The 20,948-nt window shown below is 34.6% G+C and overlaps 1 protein-coding gene across 2 annotated transcripts in view; it reads left to right on the top strand.

Moving 5' to 3' along the window:
• NRIP1 (nuclear receptor interacting protein 1) overlaps positions 1–20,948 on the top strand; it is a 258,524-nt gene that overhangs the window by 219,731 nt on the left and 17,845 nt on the right. Inside the window, exon 7 of one of the 2 annotated variants that reach the window (XR_005019643.1) lies at positions 16,506–16,609. The exons of the other annotated variant lie outside the window; for it this stretch is intronic. The gene's annotated coding sequence lies outside the window, so the exon portion shown is untranslated. The remainder of the gene's footprint in view (positions 1–16,505; positions 16,610–20,948) is intronic. 2 annotated transcript variants of the gene reach the window in all.

Here is a 20,948-nt window from a genome sequence, read left to right as displayed (position 1 = left end):
GTGTACACACTCACGTGTGTGTGTTGGTAGAGCTTGGGGAGTTAGGGATAGATATATCAGAATCAATCATGAGGTCTTTTCAAATTATTCTTTGCTACTTCCAAGCCCAGTTCTCCAGGAATTAAAGTAGAGTCTTCAGGGGTGGGAGTCTCTGTCATTTGTAGAAGCCCTTTGCTGGTTGTGTTATCCCCAAGAGATCACCCCATACAGGCTTACACACTACCGCACAAGCACTCACATGTCTATGGAGAACCACTGCACTGACTACACCATCTAAAGAGGAGAAAAAAGGAAAACTAGTCAGTAGTTGGCCTATCCTTGGTTACATTGTAACACATTTGAGAAGCTGAGGCAAGCAGAACTGGGGATTGTGGGTATATTTTGGCCAAGAATCTTAGATAGTAATGCCAAGAAATAAAAGTGGTAGCTATGAAAAAAAGAGAGAGGGAGAGAAAACAAACTGAAAAGATGGCAAACGCACAGAGGCAGTCTAGGAACCATCAGTGGGCCCAGGACTAAGGTCGTGAGGCATAACCTGTGGATTTATCAACAAACGTATAGTTAGATCACATGAAAATAAGAAAAAAAAATCAATTTAACATGCATTTTAAGACATTGAATTACTTTGTTTTTAGGGATTGATAAGTTTGTTTTTTAAATTGTTAAAATAGACCCCTATGTTTCATTACAGATGTATGACTAATTCAATTAGTCTTTTAGATGTCTTAAAAATAAACCTGTCTTGAGTATAGTTGAAGCAGGATCTCTAACTTGTTTTGATTTCCCCAGGACTTTCCCAGTTTTAGCATTTCAAGACCCATGTTTCCGGAATCCCTTTGGACTTGGGCAATCGGTGATGTTTGGTCACCCTAAGCTCAAGACACATTATTTATAATCATATCTTTATCATTTTATTATATACATATTAATTATATTTTCCTATCCTATGTTTTGCCCTTTTACATCTTTATCTGTAAGAATAATAAGCAGTAAACAATAAACTTTTCTTCAAATTAAAAAACTATAGTTTTGAAGTGGACATTTTTGCTTTCAAAGGAAGAAGGCAGCAAAATGTTATTGAAAGTGGTTGCATTTAATGCTTAAAGGGATATATCCTAAATCGGATGCCTGGCTGGTGACCAGATGTTCTAGGAATTCATCTTAATTGATTATAATGTCTGACTTCAAAATGCACATGCATGAGTTTGGAAAATCTATCTGTTGGACTTAGTATCTTCCTTAAGATAATTCACTCTGATGGAAAGGAAGAGAGACCAGGTGTTAGGGTTATTGTTTTTAGATAATTTAGAACTATTCTTTTTTCTCCAATATGAGCATTTTGCACTATACATTTCCCTCCAAACATTGCTTTAACACCTTACCATACATTTTGATACATTCTGTTTTTATTTTCCTTCAATTCAAAATATGTTCTAATTTTCCTTTCAACTTGCTCATTGACCCATGTGATATTTAGAAGTATGTTGTTTAATCTCCAAATATTTGGAGGTTTTATGAATGTCTTTCTGGTATTGATGTCCAATTTAATTTTGTTATGATCGGAGAAGACACTTTGTATGGTATCAGTTATTTTCAGTTGGTTGAGGTTTGCTTTGTGGCACAGATTACGGTCTATCTTCCAAATGTTCCATGCACTCAAAAAGAATGTTTAATCTGTTGTTGTTAGTTTAAATCACTGGCTATTGTTACTGAGGTCTTCTTGATTAGTGATTTTCTGTCTACTTGTTCTATCAGTTTCTGAGAGTGTTGTGTTGAAATCTCCATCAATAGTTGTGGATTTGTGTATTTTCCCTTTTAGTTCTATCAGTTTTTACTTCATGTATTTTGAAGCTGTGTTGCTAAGTTCATACACATTTAGGATTTTTATGTCTTCTTGGTAAATTTAATGCTTTATCATTATGAAATTTCCCCCTTCATCCCAGGTAATACTACTCCTTCTGAAGTCTACTTTGTTATTAATATAGCCACTCCAGTTTTCTTTTGATTTGTATATGCATAGTGAGTTTTCCTCATCCTTTACCTTTTAACCTCTCTATGTCTTCATATGTGAGTCTCTTGTAGACGGTAAATACTTGCGTCTTGCTTTATTATTCAATTTGACCATCTCCATATTTTAATTAGTATGTTTAGATCGTTTATAGTTACATATGTAACTATATGTGTGATTTGATTAAAAGCCACTCAATTGCTGGTTGTTTTCTATGTGTTCCACTTGTTTTTCTCTTCCACTTTTCCTTTTTCTGCCTGCTTCTGAATTATTGTGATTCCATTTAACTTCACTATTGGCTTATTATTTATACCTCTTACTAAATTATTTTTAGTGTTTCCTTAGGATTTACAATATACATCTTTGATTAATCACAGTTTAAGTAATATTACACCACTTCATGTATAATGTCAGAAACTTACAACAGTATACTTCCAAAGCACCCTTCTCAATTTTTTTGCTATTGTTGCCCAAATACTTTTTAGGCATTAAAAAATACAACCCTTAGGCCAAAACCAGTTATATTGATTCATTTTTGTGTAATTTATGGCTGCTTTCATGCTACAACAGCATAGTTGAGTAATTGCAAGAGAGACCTTATGACCCACAAAGCCGAAAATATTTACTATTTTATCCTTTAAAGAAAAAGTTTGACAATTCCTGTTTAGACAATCAGTGAATCTTTTTAGTGTGATTAAGAAGATCTTTTCTATTTACCTTTATTTTAACCATATCCAGCAATGTTTATTTTTTTTTCTATAGACCCAAGTTTATGTCTTATGCCATATTTCTTCTTGCTGAAGAACTTGCTTTAACTTTTCTTATAGTTCCGGTCTGTTAGTAAAGAATTCTCTCAATTTTGTTTAATCTGAAAAAATATTTACCCTTATTTTTGAAAGTTATATTTGACGAATTTATTTTTCTGGCTTTACTGTTATTTTCCTTCTGTCACTCTATAGTCTGGCTTGCCTAGTTTCTGTCAAAACTTCTGCTCTAATTTCTTACTTTTTTTTGTATATAATTTGTCTTTTATTTTCTGGCTGTCTTCAATATTTTCTCTTTGCCTTTAATGTTCAGCCATTTGAATTTGATGTGCCCAGATTTGAGCATTTTTTTTCTCTGCCCTATTTTCTCTGTGTTCTCCTTCAGGGATTCCAGTTATGCTTATGTTAGATTTTTTAATCTTTATGTTTTAACTTGGATAATTCCTACTGACTTATCTTTAGACTTCATGATTCTTTTCTTGACTATTTCAAGTCTACAGATGAGTCACTCAAAGTCATTTTTTTATGACTACTATCACTGATTTTTATTTTTAGAATTTCTTTAAACTCTTTCTTATATTTTTCATTTTTCTGCTGAAATTACCATTCTAACAATTCTAGTGAATTCTAACAATTCACTAGAAACTGTTTAGATAGTTTCTAATGCCCTGATTTTAAGTTAACTGATCTTTTCTCTACCAGTGTCTAATCTGCTAAGCCTATCCTATAGTATAGTTTCTATTTCTCTATTGAGATTCTCTATTTGTTTTCTTATTATGTGTATGTTTTATTGCACTGGCCAAAAAGTTTGTTCGGGTTTTTCGTAACATCTTATGGAAAAACTCAAATGAACTTTTTGGCCAACCCAGTACTTTAAATACTTCAGTATATGTTGAATCACTGCTTTACAGTCTCTGGTAATTCCATCTTTTTTTTTTTTTTCTTTCCTTTTTGGGATCTGTGCCTATTTACTTATTTTTCTTGTTTTCTTCATCTTTACGTATCTAGTAAGTTTTTATTGGATGATGGACATTATTGAGCTTACTTTCTTGACTGTCTGGATTTTATGGTCTTTGTTAATAGAATGTTGAATTATGTTAGACAGTTAATTTTCTAGAGTATGTGATTAATCATTTTGAGGATTGCTTTTAAGCTTTATTGGGAAATTTCTGTAGTGGAAGTTTTTGCAGTGCTGTATTAGCTACATCTTATGTATGTTTTTTCTTAATTTTAATGAATGCTCAGATTAAGTTCAAAAAAAGAAGTGTGGTACATGATAATCTATTATAAGGATTTGACATTAGAAATTTCTCATTAAACTGCCTTATTTAGAAGAACCATGTAATCTTCACTCATTCATTCACCCATCAATTATTATTCCCATGATAACTAAGAAGATATTAATAAGGAAGAGGCAGATCCTTGGATTTTAGAGTAGGAAATGTACCAAGAGTGGTGGGAATTCTGAGGAAAGAGTAGAGACTTCTGGTTTCAGGAGGTGGTGGGAAGTCAGATTCATGGAGAAAGTGACAATTGAATTGGAAATGGAAGGAAGGATTTACATCATGAGGTTTGATGGAGGAAAAGATATTCCAGGCATAACTAAGACATATAAACAACTTTGGAGAACCAGTAAAAATCAAGTTTTCAAAGGTGTCAAATGTGTTAGATGGGGTAATTAGAATAGTATTTCATATGGTTACTATACACATAAAATGAAATAATGCATTAAATTGCTTAGAAAAAAATTTGGCATGTGGTAATTACTAAAATATTGTTTATTTGACAGATTTTGGGAGCATTTTTTAAGCAGGTATGCTAAGCTTATATATCATTAAAAGTATTAAATATGAATATCTCATTACCTTTGTAGCAGATATTTAAAACTGTTGTTATTTTTGTTACTAAAATTATTAAATATTTATTGTCATATTTTTAATATTAGTCATTATTTATTGAGAACCTTCTATGAAGATAGACATTTTAATATTCTACCTTTAATCCTGGTTATTACTCAGAAATACATGTCATAATAGTAGAGAAATATGCTTTGAACTTGGCTTTGAAAGGTTTAGATCAATAAGTATCTGAATAATTTTACAAAAATAATTTTTCATTTCAGTTACACATAATTTACATTTGAAATTTATAATTGGTCTTTGTCATGTTTGATGACCTTGACTTTTTGACATCATTGCCAAGTATTCAAATCTATTATATAGATTCATGTTCTTGTGTTATATCTAGTAATTGATCCATTCTTCATTATGTTAAACCTATTTGGATTTAGAAGGATGGGCTTCTTCCTAATTAACCTTAACTGTTATGATGAAATTATATTACAGATTGACACTGGCAGTTTATTTTATGACACTGTTTATTCAGTGTTTAGAAAAGCACTTAATCATTTAATCTAATACCCTGTCAAATAATAGATTGTTCTGGAAGCCAAAATTTGGTTTTGACATTTAAAAAAACCATATTTGACACAAAATTAGGTAAATAATAATGAAAATATTAAGTACCCGGGAGCCATATTTAAATAGTATGCAGACTTTTTATAGAAAATTACATAAATTTCTTGGACTTTAATTATATATAGCAATAAATCAGTAAGAAGATGCATTACTATGTTGAAAGAAATATTGTTCATAGTAGTTGAGATATCATAGGAGACATTCATGTGTTCAAGAACATCAGAAAAGAGGGCTTGTGATTGATGCAAGTCTCATATGGAGGCTGGCATTTTTATTTCCTTTTAAGTTAAAGTTCAAGGGCATTCTGTAGTATTTGCTGAGCTGCTTCTACTTTTTCAGGTAATGAGAAAACAGTCAAATATAGCTCTAGATTTCAAGATGTTTACAATTAGATAAGGCATATTTGTATGGGCGAATAAAATTTTTAAAAATTTCTTGTTTAACCACATTACTTTATAAATAAGGAAATTATGTTACTTTAGCTATTCATAGGATGATAGGATTTTGTGATAGAGTTGGGGCTCAATTCAAAGATTTTTTTTCTTTCTTTCTACATTAAACAATGAAAGATGGCTGTGCCTCGTTTTCTCCTTCTGTAAAATGGGTATTATTATTATCATGCCTTATACATTTTATAATAACCATTGTGAGGATTAACTGAAGAAATACTTGTAAAGCAAATATTAATTATTAGGAACATAGTAAGGACTCAGTATGTGAAACCATCAGCAACAGCATTGGTTCTATGTTATCTGGCAAAGACTGTATTTAGTGCCATAGAAGTTGAGATAATGATAATGAAGAATGGAGAAAGCAGATTCACAGTCAGGTGGTAAAAACCACAGTACACACTTGTAAAACTAAGGCTTCTAGAGAAAGATAATTTGGGTATAAAGTTTCTGCCACTTACTAACATTAGAATTATGGACAATTTAGTTATAATTTTAAAAGCTTTAGTTTCCTCCAGTTTATAATGATAAAACTTATGCCCAAGTGTATCAGGGGCACAAACTTGGTGTATTATAAATATCCAGTATATGTTAGCTTTTATTTTACTACTAACCAAACAATTTGATAAAATCTGGCAATTGGCTAGTTAGGTCAGTACAGCCAGAGGAAGTATATATTCAAATTAGCTCGTACTATACACATAAAGCTTAACTCTCAAAATTTAGTAACATCAAGGTTGGATTTTGCCAAGGTTATAAATGAAATTTTAAGTTTTCTTAATAACAACTAGAAATATTTATTTTGCTATTTCTTTTCCATTTTACTTTCAGTTTTGTTGTCTTTTTTTGTAAGAATCTCTCAATGAAATGTGTTTAATAAGAACTCTTTGCTTTAAAAAGTTATCATGTAATTAGTGTTGAAATAATGCTGATAAGTAACATATGGTGATGATATAAATATTACAGTAGATTTTTCTCTATTACAATTATTAAAAAATTGGAAAAGTTTGGTCTCTGCTGTGTTAGTCTAACAGAAGCAATGGGAACAGGATCTTATTTCATATTATATTGCTCACTGCCAGCAAAGTGAATTATATATCACTAAAAACAGAATTTTAACCTCCCACTGTACAAAGGGAAATTATGTATTGATAGATATTGACCCTGATGCTTTAATGTATATATACCTAATTTAAGATTTCTAATGTATTTAGAAATTAGAAGGTATATATTATAAAGTATTGATATTAATTTCATGCTAAGAAAAATTAGAAACAAGTAAGAAACAAAATCACAGTTTCATTTTTTTTTTCCTTTGTCCTTTGGAGAATAAGATCCAACAGACATACTTCAACAGTAAGGGTATATTAAATATTTACTGCTACATAACAATGAATCCAAAACCTAGCAGCTTAAAAGAACAAACATTTCTTATTTCACGGACATTGGGAGTGGCTTAGCTGGGAGGTTTTGGCTTAATGTGTCTCATGTAGTTGAAGTCAAGCTGTTGGCCAGGACTGTAGTCTCATCTGAAGTCTTGACTAGGGTAAAGTCTGCTTCTGATCTCATTCACATGGTGCTGGCAGGCCTCAGTTCCTCACAGGCTGTTGCACAGAGAGTATCATTTTCTCTCTGGCTAGTGGCCAGAGGCCTCCTCAGTTCCCTGTCGTATTAGCCTCTCTATGGGGCAACTCACAACATAGAAGCTGGCTTTCCCTAGAGTAAGTGACCCAAGAGAGAGAGGGCCCAAGGCAGAAGCCACAGGGTTTTATAACCTAACCTTGCAGATGACACACCACCACTTCTGCTATACCCTGTTGCTCATACATACCAACTCTGATGTGAAGTGGGAGGAGATGTTACAGGGAGCAGGAGACTGGATCCTTGGGAGCCATTTTGGAGACCGGCTACCACTGAGGGGAAATGGTTCTCCTTACTTGCTGACAGAGAGAGTTGCTTACCTTGTCTGAGGATTTTGGGCCTATATCCCCTGCCTTAGATGGTTATTTCTGTGAGACTAGCCTGTAAATTCAATAAGTCCTTACCTTAATGATTACTTGGTAAAAAAGACAAAGCTTCTGGTCTAAGCAGACATTTGCTTATTTTTTTCCCATGGCTTTCTCCACAGCATTTAGCCTGTTTGGCCAGTTCTTCAAGGTTCTGAATCTCTCTATAAAGCAGATTGGAAGAAGGCCTCATTGAGGATATTTATATTAGGTGGTAGAATTCCTTTTATGCCATCTCACCCCTAGAGTCCATGTTTACACAGCTATTCATCTGCATGCAAGACTGGATTGAAAACAGTTCTTTCACAGTTTAGGACTCCTTACCTCTCTTTTGTGAACAAAAAAAGAATTGGTAAAACTGGGGTCATTTCCAATAGACTGTTTACGGAAGATCACAGTTGGGTTATCTCTGTGACCAGTTGACATGTATAATAAGATTTGAAGAGTTGATGAAAATAGTAAGTTTAACATATCAATCGGTGGCTTATCAAAGTGATCATCCTTGACTAGTTGGAGGAATTTTGTTTCATTTAAATTGCATCTATTTTTCACTCAGAACAGATGAATGAAAGAGTATTTAGGCTTTACTCCTGATCCGACCGATATTTTTTTTTTTCATCCAGGCTCCAGCGCTTACTGTATAATTGATTCTGGGCATCTGATGGATGGCAGGGAAGCCACACCCCCAAGGTCTCTGTCTAGAAACTGCCTTATTTTCTCTTTCCATATGTTTTTAGCCTGCATTTTGGAGTTGAACTTAAGTGCTTATGCAAATATATCAAGGGAGTGATGATTGCTATATGTATTGTCTTAAGCTGTAGATGGCTGGAGAAGAGTAGCAGGTGAGAGCGTAGCCTGACTCTGAAGAGTGGGGCCACTCTTTCAGCTTAATTAACCACATGGGGTGGATTTTATTATTGTTCCCAAACATGTGCTCTGTCCCTAAGAGGTATACATCCATTCCTTTTGCCATGTGACTGTCAATGCCTTCCACTAGGCAAAATACACTTCCCCTGTCATTGTTAAGCTTGACCATGTGACTTTATTTGCACAATAGCAGAAATAACTCTTCATCAGCCTGGATCCCAGAATAAGATATATGGAACAGTATTGAGCAGAGTTGTAGTAACTCTTAGACCTTGAGTGAGAAATGGATGTTTATTGCTGCAAACTGCTTAGACTTTAGAGTTGTTTGTTTCCATAACCAAAGCTGATTAGTACACTATATAGACGTGAAATGGTCATATACTGTGATGGACCCTGTGGACAATATGCCATGACTGCCAACCATAGCACAGGCTGTCCCCTGGCACTCATGAAGAAAGGACTGATGGTATCCATTGTTTTTCACATTTGAAAGTAATGAGGAACAGAACTTTCAACTGTGAAGAATATCCATAAATATATATGTTTTCTATCACTATATAATGGATGATCAATAGGCTAGATGGTGGTGAGCAGCTTAAGTTCATAAAGAGAAATGTGGTACATGTTAGTCTGTTATAAGTGTTTGACATTAGAAGTTTCTCAGTAAAGTGACTGTTTAGAAGAACTATGGGATCTTCATTCTTCATTCATCCATCAATTATTCTCATGAGGACTAGGAGGATATTATCAAGGAAGAGACAGATTCTTGGATTAGAACAAGAAATGTACAAAGGGTGGTGGAAATCCTGAGGGAAGAGTATAGATTTCTGGTTTCAGGAGGTGGTGCGAAGTCAGATTTATGGAGGAAGTGACATTTGAATTGACCGGGAAGGAAGGATTTACCTTACGAGGTTTGATGAAGGAAGACATTCCAGAAGGTCAGATTCATGAGCAAAATGTCAGAGATGGAAAAGCATGGGATGTTTATGAGAAACAATAAGCATTTTAATTTTAATGGAACATGAGGCACATGGAGGAAAATAGGCTCAGGTGAGAGTGTGAGAAGACTTGAATGTTAGACACTGGAGTTCAGGCTTTGATTTCTAGGAAATGGGGAAGCATCAGAGATTTTCAAGTGGGGGATTATATGACTATTGTTATTTCTCAGAAAGATATATATATAGCAGCAATAAGTAGTATATTTGATTCTTCCTATCTATTGTTCTTCTATCTTTTCCCTTTTCTAAAAAACATAATATGAAAATAAATAGTCACTTAAGAACCTTATCAAATTGAATGCTTTTTAGAGAATTCTGATCTCTGGCAAATAAATCTTATCAAATTTTGCTTTCATCACTCACCTATCTGTTTAGAAACTTTAAGTCTTTCCTTACTTCCTGTTCATCAGTTCTAAATCTACTGCCTAGTTGCCAGCGTTTCTGTAATATGATCCCAAGATTTGTGGTAGGACTTCCAGTGTGAAGACATGGAAGCCTACAATGAATAGAAGAATAGGAGATGACAGGAAGGACATAAGGGAGAATCTGAAATCCTGGCAGCCATAAAAGGTAATCTTGCTCTCTTTTAAGGAGGCAGCCCAGCCATTTTATATCTGAAGCTACTTGCCTGTAGGTCATATACATAAGTGATAGAATTGATGTTTAACCTCAGATATGTTTTACTATAAAGTAATTTAAAACCTTTACTATTACCTGATGTTGGAGGGAACAAGAATTTACCAGACTTGGCAGAACATACCAGCTATCACAGAAAGACCAAGATATTGATCTAACTTGTTCTAACATCTAGGGCACTCTTAGTTTTGTAGGCTGATTCCAAAGGCAAATATTCAGCATCTTGCTTACTTTGATCATTTAAGATAAACCTGAGAATGGATAGTATATTCGAGTACTCTGTGAAAAATTTGATAAATACTTAAATTTCTCCATTCTTGGTTATCATCACTACTTCTCTTGGTCTGTAGTTAAGTCTAGTCAAAATGGGAAAACAAAAAGTATCTCAGTCTATTTCAGACTTAGAGAGGGCAAAGTTGAGAAGTCTATATGCTGCTTTCCAGAACAATCTGGGGTCAAGAGTAGTGGTGATGCTTATCAGGAGAATAAGGTCTAAGGGCAAATACCACGAATTCGTAAGATAAGAGTAGGAGTTTTCTGGGAATTGAACTGAGAAGAGGGAATGAGATGATCACAGAGTTTGGAGAAAGACTTCCAGGTTTGTTTATTTTCCCCCTTCAAGTTTTATTGAAGTATAGTTTACATATAATAAAATGCACTTACAGTACGATGAGTTTTAACAAATGTGTAACTCACATACACCACCAAAATCAAGACATAGAACACTTCATCACTCCCTCCAAAGTAACCGTATATCCCTTTCAGTTGATTCCTCTTATCCCTGGCTCCAGGCAACCAATGACTGAGTAAAGTAGCTTTAATGTATTCAATCTTTTGTGCTTATCTTTTGTTCAGCATAATATTTTTGAAATTCTTCTATGCTGTTTCTACATCCATAGCTCTTTACCACTGGACCACCAGGGAAATCCCACATTATATTTATGTTTGAATGTTTGATCAACCTTACACTCTTGGATGAATTATCCTTTGTTATGGTTTATTTTAACATTACTGGATTTGACTTGCTCATTTTCTTCAGGATTTTTCCTGAAGACATTTTAAATTAAAATTTAAAATTAAAAACTGTTCCTATAAATGACAAAAGCATACTGAATTTTATTATTTTTTGAGTCAGTTTTGGTAATTTGTCTTTCAAATAATTTTCTCATTTATGTTGTCAAATTTATAGGGATATGGTTGTTCACAATATTCCCTTATAATTTTCTCTTAACATCAGTAACTTCTGCAGTGATATTTCTTCTTTAACTTACAAAATATTGGTAATTTATATCCTTTCTCTATTTTTTTTTGATTGGCCTAGCTAGACCAATTTAATTGATCTTTTCAAAGATCTACGTTTGCTTTCATTGATTTTCTCTATTGTTGGTCCATTTTCTATATTACTGATTTAGACTCAGCTTTATTTTTTCTCCTTTATACCTCTTTGGGTTTAATTTTCTTTACTAGCTTCTTATCACAGGAGCTTGGATTACGGATGTTAGATCTTTCTTCTTTTCCTGTATAAGAATGTAAAGCTATAGATTTCCCTCGAAGCACTGCTTTAACTGCAACTAAGGTTTTGATAAGTTATGTTTTCATATTTGTTAGTTCAAAATATTTTCTAAATTCCCTTGTGACCTCTCTGACCTGTGGCTATTTAGAAGTATTTTGTTTAATTTCCCTATACTGGGGGATTCTCTGGATATTTTTTTGTTATTGATGCCTTGTTTAAATCCTTTATAGTCAGAGAACATATTTTGATTTATTTTAATAATTTTAAAATTTGAATAATGTGGATGTACTTAATGACACTGAATTGTACACTCAAAAATGGTTAAGGTGGTAACTTTTATGCTATGCATATTTACCACAATAACAAATGTTAGCTATTATTTCTGAGTAAAATAATTTTGAAACTGTCTATTAAGACAATTTTTGAGACTTGATTTATGTCTCAGGTCTATTTGGTCTGTGGTAACTTTTCCAGTGCCAGTGTTGTTGGCTAGAGTGTTTTATAACTATCAATTAGGTCAGTTCTTTGAGAATGTTGTTCAAGTCTTCTGTAGCCTCACTGATCTTCTGTCTGGTTGTTCTATGAATTAATAGAAAGGAATTTTGAAATTTTTAACTATAATTGCAAATTTTTCTGTTTTTCTTTTCAGTTATATTAATTTTTGTTTAGTGTATTCTTGGATCTCTGTTCTTGAGTGCATGTCTACTTAGTGTTATGTCTTGTTCATGATTGACCACTGTATCATCAGGAAAGGTCCATTTTTTTTCCCTAATAATATTCCTTGCTCTGAAGTCTACTTTGTATATAACTACCCAACTCTCCTGTATTTAGTAATTGCATAATACATCTTTTTTCCCATCCTTTTATTTGAACCCTATCTGAAATTTTACATTTCAAGTGTGATTCTTACTGTCATTTTTTTTTATTGTTGTTTTAGTCCAACATGCTCATTTACCTTTATTATAACTATCAATGTGATTGGGTTAAATCTATGACCTTACTCTACAATTTCTATTTGATTCAGGGTTTTTTCTTTATCTTTTTTTTTTTTCCTTTGGTTGTTGTTTTCTTCTTCTTTTCCTGTTATGTTTTTGGTTAAGTATTTTTGAATATCATTTTATCTCCACTCAAATTAATATCTACACCTCAATTCTCAATTTTTTTAGTGATCACTCTGTGTTGAAGGTTTATATATGCGTACTTAAGTTATCACAGTTTACTTTCAAATAATATATCTCTTCTCTACTTTATGACAGTATACTGCCATTCCTTCCTCCTGTTTTCTGTGCTATTTGTGTCATACATTTACAAACCCTACCATACATTTATAAATCCCAGCATATTGTTTTTATTTTTTATTTAAATAGTCTATTTTGTGTGTGTGTGGAGTACAGTGTACTATATTCTTTCTTTTTTAAAAGGTTTCTTTTTTTACTGCATGAAAGATTCTTTAAATTCTATAGTGTTTTACAATTTTCAAAAGTTTCACACATGTAATTTCCCATAATAACCCTTTTTCTCCCTTACCCCTCTATTGCTCCTCTCCCCTTCCTTCTTCCCACTGATAACCACTAGTTTGTTCTCTATGTCTGTGAGTCTACTCTTTTGTTTATTCAATTGTTTGTTGTATTTTTTAGATTCCACATATAAGTGATATCATACATTATTTGTCTTTCTCTGTCTGATTTATTTCACTTAGCATAATGACCTCCAAGTCCATCTACATTGTTGCAAAGGCAAACTTTCATTCTTTTTTATGGCTGAGTAACATTCCATTTCATATATATATATATATATATATATATTTTTTTTTTTTTTTCTTTTTGGATGTTTCTGCATGTAAAACATATCATGGGCTTTTAGAGGTAGGAAACCCCTTTCTATTTCATACCAAATTATAAGATTCTCTAGAAATAAGACATTATGCTCAAATATCTAAAATGGAATTAAGAATAGAATATAGGGGCTTCCCTGGTGGCGCAGTGGATAGAGTCTGCCTGCCAATGTGGGGGACACGGGTTTGAGCCCTGGGAAGATCCCACATGCCACGGAGCAGCTAGGCCCGTGAGCCACAACTACTGAGCCTGTGCGTCTGGAGCCTGTGCTCCACAACAAGAGAGGCCGCGATAGTGAGAGGCCCGTGCACCACGATGAAGAGTGACCCCCCGCTTGCCGCAACTAGAGAAAGCCCTCGCACAGAGACGAAGACCCAACACAGCCAAAAATAAATAAATAAATAATAAAATAAAATAAATTAAAAAAAAAAGAATAGAATAGAATTTTCAGACAAGTGGCAAACTACTCTAGTACTCAGGTCAAAATCATTAATATAATGGCTATGACTACCTACTTCAGAGACAACATGAAAAAGGAATGGGCATTTTCAAGAGGAAAAACATGAACAGAGGAAAGAACTGGAAAAAATTCCAGCAAAGTCCCATAGGCTCTAACCATGTCTAATGCTCTTCCCTAAACCAATCTCTGTGGCCACAGAATGCAGTACCATGGTTGGCTTAGTCTGAGCCAGCATTGGAACCCCTTTCAAAAGAGACAAAAATTTGGGAGCCTTCAGCATGAAGACGACATGTAAAGCCACTGAAATGAATAAGATCACCCAGGAAGAAAATTTAGAGAAGAACCCCAGGAGAGCTCAAGAAGAAAGAACTTTTTCAAGAGGAAAAACATGAACTATATATATATATATATATCTCACATATATATATATCACATCTTCTTTATCCATTCATCTGTCGATGGACGTTTAGGTTGCTTTCATACCTTGACAATTGTAAATAATGCTGCTATGAACACTGGGATGCATGTATCTTTTCAAATTAGTGTTTTGGGGTTTTGTTTTTTTGTTTTTTTGGGGTTTTTTTTTGGATATATACCAAGGAGTGGAATTGCTGGATAATATGGTGGTTCTACTACTTTTAGTTTTTTGAGAAAATTCCATACTGTTTTTGACAGTGGCTGCACCAATTTACATTCCCACCAGCAGTGTATGAGGGTTCCCCTTTCTCCATATCCTTGTCAACACTTGTTCTTTTTGTTCTTTTTGATGATAGTCATTCTGATGGGTGTGAAGTGGTAACTCACTGTGGCTTTGATTTTCATTTCCCTGATGATTAGAGATGTTGAGCATCTTTTCATGTGCCTGTGGGCCAATTATCTTTTAAGTATATTAAAAATGAGGACAATTTTCTTTTATATTTACTCATGTTTACTGTTTCTGGTGTTAATTCCTTTGTATAGATTCAAATCTCAATCTGGTATACTTTTCCTGTGCCCCCCAAATTTCCTTTAACATTCCTTTTAGTGCAGATTTGCTGGTGGAAAATTTTTGTAGCACATGTTTATCTGGATTCTTTACTTCACTTTTTTGAAGGGTATTTATGCTGTGGCCTCAGAGTTTTAACCAGCAGAAGGCGATGTGCCTCTCCACAGTTGGAGATGGGGAGGCACACCTAGACCTCCAGGCTCTCAGTGAAGCTGGAGTCCTTCCTGGTCGTGGCACTGAATTTGTAGATGAGGTTGTTTCAATTCAAGGCTTGACAAGAAAAGAGAATAGTTGCTCTCAACAGTCTGCTAGAACAATAAAAATATTACTAGGAAATGGTAATAGTTTACTTGTAATAGATCAATAGGAATTTGTAGTGTCATTCAAATATTGAATTTTTTTTGTTTTTCCTAGCAAGAAGTTTACTAGTGTGAGTTTTAGATTAATTTTTGTTCCTGGAGAAGAATTGGTCTAGGTTTGCTTTCGATGTATGTCTGTTTGTTCTCTCCAAGGCAGTGCTTGTTTATGTTTTTCCTCTTGAAAATGCCCATTCCTTCTTCATGTTGTCTCTGAAGTAGGTAGTCACAGCCATTACATTAATGATTTTGACCTGAGTACCAGAGTAGTGTGCCTCTTGTCTGAAAATTATATTCTATTCTTAATTCCATTTTATATATTTGAACATAATGTTTCTAGAGGATCTTATAATTTGGTACAAAATAGAAAGGGTTTTTCCACCTCTAAAAGCCCATGATGTGTTTCACATGCAGAAGCATCCAAACTTTGTAAGGACAGGTTGATGGCCAGAGCTTATATTATATAGCAATACAATTAGTGAGTTACCTCTTGCCAATATATTTTTTCATTATATACTGGAACTCATGAATTATGATGCCACTTTTCTTCATTCTGTAATAGAAGTTTTGCCTATCATATTCTGAAGCTAATCACCATCAGAGAGGCAGTTGTATATATCTTGATAGACCCGGCTCTGTTGTATACTGGTGTGTGACTTTTGGCAAGACACTGAACCTCTAATCCTCAGTTCCCATTTCTGACATTTGTTTAGCTCACAGGGTTATTGTGAGTTTAATGAGATAATGCACGTAAACCACTCAGTTACAGTGTCTGCCACACTGATGAAATCAATGTCAAGGATTATTTTAATTAGCTTTTATGTTCAGTGAAATACATGAAATTAAATAAAATTGAATCCTCTCCATTATGGATACTTCAGGAAGCATGGAGAGAACACAAGAGAGATAAACAGTTGAATGGATAAATGTTAATGTATTTATAATTTAATGGAATGTCTTAGTAACTATGATATAAAGAGAATGCAAATGGTTTCTTGAGAAGCTTTTTGTTGTAAAGCAGTACTAATGGTACAACAAAATAGAAAGGTCACTGGGCTTTGTATCAGCAGACTTGGCTTTATCATGGCTCTATCACTTCCTATTACCTAATTTTTGCAAATATAGCTATTATCCTTTCTGGCCTTACATAGGAGATAAACCACTTCTGGAGCCCCTTGACAAAAGTGAGAAAGGTTCTGATGCTCTGTCTGGATGGACCATTGGTAGCCATGAATAGATGAGCTATACTCCTGAAGTAAGTAACTGAATGCCACTTGTTATGGGCTGAATTGTGTCCCCCTCTCCACCCCACCCCCACCCTGAATTTATGTGTTGAAGTCCTAGCTCCTAGTACCACAAAATGGGACTGTATTTGGAGATATGGCCTTTAAGAAAATAATTAAGGTTGAATGATGTCATTGGAGTGAACCCTAATCCAATATGACTGATGTCCTTATAAGAAGAGGAGATTAGGACACAGACATACACAGAGGGAAGACCCTGTGGAGACACAGGGAGAAGACAGCCACCTACAAGGCCTTCAGAAGAAACCAACCCTGCTGACACCTTGATCTTGGACTTCTAGCCTCTAGAACCATGAGAAAATAAATTCCTGTTGTTTGAGCCACCTGGTCTATGGTACTTTGTTATAGCAGCCCTAGCAACTAATACACCATCTGTCACCTTTGCCCAGAGTCTCCTTGTTAACCTGGCTTCTTCAAGGGCTTGGGGACTTCACTATGTGGGTAATATCATAAACTTATGAGGAGCCCTCTTCATGCTTCCCTTAAATAAAAAGAGTTAAATTAAATGTCTGCAAAGTGAAAAATGACTGAACTCACATTTGAAAGACTTTGTTTTCCTTTAAATGCTGGGGTTTGACAATATGTCACAGATTAAAGCCCATCAAGATATGGCAATGTGGCTAGCTGTGGCTCTTCTCTGAACCCATGAACTAAGTTCCCTTTACACAGAAAGATTCCTCTAAAGGAGGAGAGCAAAGAAAAAAGATAGGCACATCTTTCTAGTTTCCAGAGATTGATATATGAATATTAGATGCTGCTGTCTAGCCTAAAAGGAAAGTGAGTGTGCCTTCAAGGCAAATGTACTGAAGGAGTGACTGCCTTTAGGAAGCCAAAGGGATAGTTCAGATAATCTGACTATTACAAAAGCTCACTAGGGAAGACCTCATGTTCTGAATGTTAAATTTTCAGGTGGTTCTTTTGCCGTCAAAAGCAGCAGGTTCATTGCAAAATGTGGGTGACTTGCAACAGCATTTTAAGTTAACAGCCAGTATTTGTTTGTTGTTGCTGCCATAACAAATTACTTCAAATTCAGCAGCTTAAAACAACACCCATTCCTTATCTTATAGTCCTTGAAGTCAGAATCTGGGCATAACATGGCTCAGCTAGGTTCTCTCAGCTCAGCACCTTCTAAATGCTGAAATCAAGGTGCCAGCCAGCCTGGGCTCTTACCTGGAGGCTCTGGGGAAGAGTCTGCTTCCAAGCTCACTGGTGGTTTTTAGAATCCAGTTGTAGGACTGAGGTCCCCATTTCCTTAACCTCCTTCTTTTTCAAGCCAACAGTAGCAGGTCAAATCCTTCTCCTGCTTTGACTCTCTGACTTCCCCTTCTGCTACCAGCTGGAGAAAGATCTCTGATTTTAAGGGCTCATGTGATTATATTAGGTCTACCTGGATAATCTCCCTATTTTAAAGTCAGCTGATTAGTGATCTTAATTACATCTTCCAAGTTCCTTTTGCTATATAATCTAATATATTCCTGGGAGTAATGAACAAATATTACAGGAGCCAGAATTCTGCCAACCACACATCTTTAAGTGATATTCTCTTAGCTTACCTAAATGAATTTTTATTTCATTTTGGAATAGTTATGAACATGTAGGTAGCATTTAAATAATGGCATTTTGACTTCCATGGATGCACATGTCTTTGCATTTTTATTTTTTATGATAAAACCTTCATTTTCTTTACTGACTTACAAACCCAGGCTCAACTGAAGTTTTTGGTACTGATGGATGACTCTCATGGTTATCTCTGGACTACTTGCATAGCAAGTCTATTACTTTGGTCTTAGTCATGAAATGGGACTTTTTAAAGACTTCCAGGTGTGAATACACGTAAAGAAAATACATTAATTCTAATTGAAAAAGAAAAACCCTTTGTCAGTGGTTCTCAAACTTTCAGCTGCTTCAGAATCACCTGGAGACCTTGTTAAAACATAAATTGCTGGGCTGCACTCTTGAGTTTCTGATTCAGTATTTATGAGATGGAGCCTTGATAATTTGCATTTTTAATGAGTTCTTAGTAATGATATTACTGCTAGTCCAGCGTCCATGCTTTGGAAGCCATTGCTTTAGTTTGTTTTATTTTTATTTTTTTCTATTTAGGAAAAAGCACATATTTGCTGCTTCATGTCTCTGGGGATACCTGTAATATACATGTTACTATAAGTATTTTATACTTATCCCATCAAATAATGTGCATACAGTAGAAACCTGAGTAAAAAAGTGGCATGGAAAGAAAGGAGCCTGGTCATTAATGATACTTAGGACATTTCCTTATATGTACCATGCAATGATGAGTTTGTTTTTAATCTCTTATTTATGTTCTTGCTTTATCTAAATATGACCCTATAAATATTACACATAAGACAATAAGAGGATCTGGTGACAATGGAGAGCCAAAGAAGAAAGTGAATTGTTAACATTCAAATGTTTCCATTGGAAGTAAAATGTTCAGGGGACATTTTTTTAATCCTGATTTAAATCTCATGCTTCATTTACTGAACCAAATACTCATGCTTCATCTACTGAATGAAACAGGAAATATCTGTTAAAACTTTATCCCAAAATGTAGTAAAGTACTTTTGTCAGTGGTATAATTGTCCACAATGAATAAGGCTATGTCTATTCAAAAATGTTTGTTATCTCCTTTTCATGGGGAAGGAGAAATATAAAATATTTCATTGTGAAGGTGGGAAATCTTTCAGCAAAGTAGGATATTGTTTCTTACAGATGACAGTTATTTCTTTCACGTTATGAAATTCCTATTGATGGTAATTATCACTAATTCTAATGAAGATAATATTGATGAATTGGTTACCATAATAGTGGTTACTATTTATTAATATCTAGTATATAATACCAGATATTACTATGTAAGAGAAAGGTCAAAACTCGAATCTGTAAATGGAGACATTGAAAAAACATTCTCTGTTCAATTTAGTGAACGTGGCAAGGTTACATGTAAGATACAGTAGACATGGGCTTTGGAAGCATAGAAGCGAGTGGAAGTTTCAGAGGAGATGAAAAGAATTCTGATCAAAGAAGAGGGAAAAAGATGATAATGAAAAGGGTTACTTTCCCTTTTCTCCATGATGTCACAGTGAATTTCTACTTCTCTTTTCTGGCTTGTTTTCTTCAGTACAGCTCTAGCCAGTCTGCTAGCTTCTTAGAACCTCATTGGGAAAAGCAGGAAAATATATTCCTCAATACCTCCAATATTCTACATGGAATCTTTTGAAGTCCAGGGAATCTGACTCTGAAATAAGTTCCCCCAAGCACCCCTGCTTAGAAGGAAAGAGCACCAAAGGCCATGGAAGAGAGCAAATGGGTTTTACACCTTGACATTGTTAAGAAATTTCTAGTGTCTACATGCAATTTTGATACTTAGATTTTTAATATATGTGTTTTGAATTTTAATAAACTGAAAATGATTTATACTATGAGTTTGTGACAAGAATAGACTTAAGAGCAATGCCAAAAGTCAATATGTAGCCCAGCACTGGGCTGAGGCTCTAGTTGCCGGGGGCAGTTCATGACCGAATAGGCAGATAGGTAAGTATCCTGTGTAGGGTGGGCCATTTTTACATAATGGTGACAATGAATTGGAAGCAAATGAACAAAACTGCCAGTTGGTAAACCTTGGGTTTACCTCAGATCGTTAATGATTCATGAAATCTGGAATAACAACCTCAAGAATTCTCCCTTATATCAGCAAGTTTGTTGCTCTTCAAAGATGCTTCCCTGGGAGCTTAGAAACTTGAAGCAACTACAAAAGTTCCAGAGGGTTTTGTCACATAAGAAGCCAGAGACAAATATCTGCTAGGTGCCACTGTATATTTTCTTTCTTCAAGTTACAAATTGCTACTATGAATCCTAGAACCAGATAGCACTCATGCAACGTACTTTGAGATTAAGTGGCTAATCTATCAATGGGAGTGAATTTACATGTGTAGAAATGTCTTTCAAACCAAAATGTAGCAGCATGTGGGTCTAGAAGGGTCAATAATAGGTATTAAAATCCTGCCAGATAGGTTTGGGATCCATTTGTTTGTTGTGTATATGATGTGGCAGAGGTCCTGGTTACAACAGCGGCCTATTTCTGTTTGAAGGTTGTTATATTTGGGGAGAAGGGAGGGCTTTTCTTACTCTGACTTAGCTTCTAAGAGATATGGTAAGAGAAAGGGAAAAGTTAATGGAGAAAACAAAATACGCTGTGGCCTTGGGGAATATTCTTCAGAGAAGAAGTACAACAGTGTTCTTTTTCACCAGCTTTATGAAGTGTAATGACTG

The sequence above is a fragment of the Balaenoptera musculus genome, chromosome 4 (genome assembly GCF_009873245.2).
Source record: "Balaenoptera musculus isolate JJ_BM4_2016_0621 chromosome 4, mBalMus1.pri.v3, whole genome shotgun sequence".
Classification (NCBI taxonomy): Eukaryota; Metazoa; Chordata; class Mammalia; order Artiodactyla; family Balaenopteridae; genus Balaenoptera; species Balaenoptera musculus.
This window is presented reverse-complemented; position numbering and strand designations above follow the sequence as displayed.